The sequence below is a fragment of the Micropterus salmoides genome, unplaced genomic scaffold (assembly GCF_014851395.1).
Source record: "Micropterus salmoides isolate LMB-PRFRI ecotype aquatic unplaced genomic scaffold, ASM1485139v1 Ms_hic_scaffold_10, whole genome shotgun sequence".
In the NCBI taxonomy this organism is placed as follows: Eukaryota; Metazoa; Chordata; class Actinopteri; order Centrarchiformes; family Centrarchidae; genus Micropterus; species Micropterus salmoides.
In genome coordinates, this window is record NW_024040041.1 from 15,973,935 (window position 1) to 15,976,163 (window position 2,229).

The following is a 2,229-nucleotide window of genomic DNA, read 5'->3' on the forward strand; positions in this document are numbered from 1 at the left end:
CTACTCAAGGACACACACAAACACACACACACACACACACACAGTTTGGTCAGACTCACAGGCACTTAAAGGTACTTAATCCAACCCATCAAACTGTTACTAATAGTCCGATGCTTTTTAAAGTAACAATCACAGTTTTTCTCATTTTCAACAGTAATGTCTCACCATGGTTACCAAGATGCTGTATCTAAACATTAGTGTTGCAGCTTCTCAAATGAAGGACGGACTGTTGGTGGGACAAAACAAGACATCTGAAGATGTTGCTTTGGAACTTGGAGTTGCATTTTTTTAGACATTTCATAGAATCAATTAATAGATTAAAAGATAGCATATTCAACAACTGAAATTCAGTAGCTGCAGCCCTATACACACACGTACAGTGTGTTACATAATAGCAGAGACCACATGTGCCACTGTGACGGCATAACTTTCCACAACATGTACCATGACGATAAAATATGTCTGAATGGGGATTAGAGGGACAGGATCTTGATTTTATTGGTTCATCCGGGAATTCCAGTTCCTTCCAGTTTCCTTCTAGCGGAGACCACTGAGTGGGAAAGTGTCCGTGTGTGTGTGCGCGCGCGTGCGTGCGTGCTGTGTGCGTGCGTGTGTGCGTGTTGTGTGTGTGTGTGTGTGTGTGTGTCACAACCACATCCTGTCCAGATGAGTAAGCCAAGGTCTAATGTGGCCCTTCCTCTTCTGGACGCATGAGTCTTACTCTACACTTTGATGCACAAAGACTTGCTACAAGCTGCTAAATGACCACTGAAAAAATGAACACTGTATTTTGTCTCTCTCAGGAAAATAAATATTTTGCATCTGTAGCATTACGTTTGTTGCAGATTTGAAGTGGCCGCTACAGTGTTTTCATTCAGGTTTGCCCAGGACATATGTTCAGTATTAATTTTGATAATCTATTACATAATTATTACATACTATATCATTTTTTTTAAAGCAAAAGTACCCAAAATTCACTGATTTCAGCTTCCTAAATGTGAATATTTTGGTTTAGTCTTGTTTGGTCTTAGTCTTTTATGATAGTGAGCTGAATATCATTGGGTTTTACACTGTTGGTCAGACAAAACAAGACATCTGAAGAGGTCGTATTGAACATGATGAGCATGTCTCGCTATTCTCTGACATTTATGGACAAAACCATTAATCAATCACTTGAAAAAATAATCACCTGATTCATTAATCATGAAATAATTGTTTGTTACTTACAGCCCAAAATAATGCATCATGAGAAAAAATATGTAAGAAAACCCATAAAGAGCAATGACTGCTGCCACAGATGCCTGATACTAAAACAGCAACCACAGTGCAGAAACTGGAGATAAGTTTCACTAACTGAACAGCTGGCAAGATGCCTCATACTTGATCACCATCAATGATTTTCACACAGTCATCAATTTCATAAGTAATTTGTACTTTTAATTTTATGTCTTTGTCTTCAGATTATATTAGAGATTAGAAGAAACAAGGTTGCAGTTATAACTGAGCAGGGAGGATGATGGTCAATCCAGGCAGAAAGCGTGAGCTGTTCATCTCGTGTGGAAGCAGCCAACAAAAAAGAAATGTGACACCTTTTACTACTCTGGATGGGTGTTTGACACCCGAATTTGACACTTCTACCCCCCCCGCCCCCCCCAAAAAGGAAAGGGGAATAAATGCAAGAATGCAAACTGGCTGACGTTCCCTTTCTGCTTGTTTCTGACAAAGGATCACATGACCTGGAAGTAATACCTTGCCTCTCCAACAGGCTCAGCTCACTCCTCCTCAGGGGTGTGGACAAAGACTCTTGCCCTAGACAATCCCCGTAAACTGTGGTGCATTTATATTTGACATAATATGTCTCTACAACAATGAACGATCACTTGTTGTCAATGTGCACGTCCATGAGTGTTTGCGCGCCTGGCTGTCACACAGCTTCAGTGTCACTGTGTGAACGGAGGGGTCTGTCCACAACTTACTGGCCAGCGTCCCCGCTGTTCTGATGCCCCGAGTTAAATAAGCAAGCTGGGACAGACGGTCTAAGTCACATCTCATTGCCCTTCATTCAAAAAGCTCAGGACCAGGAGGGAAGCAGATTCACACATCTTAACCACACACATCTCAGGCATTACCTCAGCCAAAACAACTCCCTGACACACACACAACACACACACACACACACAATGTCTGATCAAATTATGAATGAGAGTTACAAAATGCACCCATTTGGTT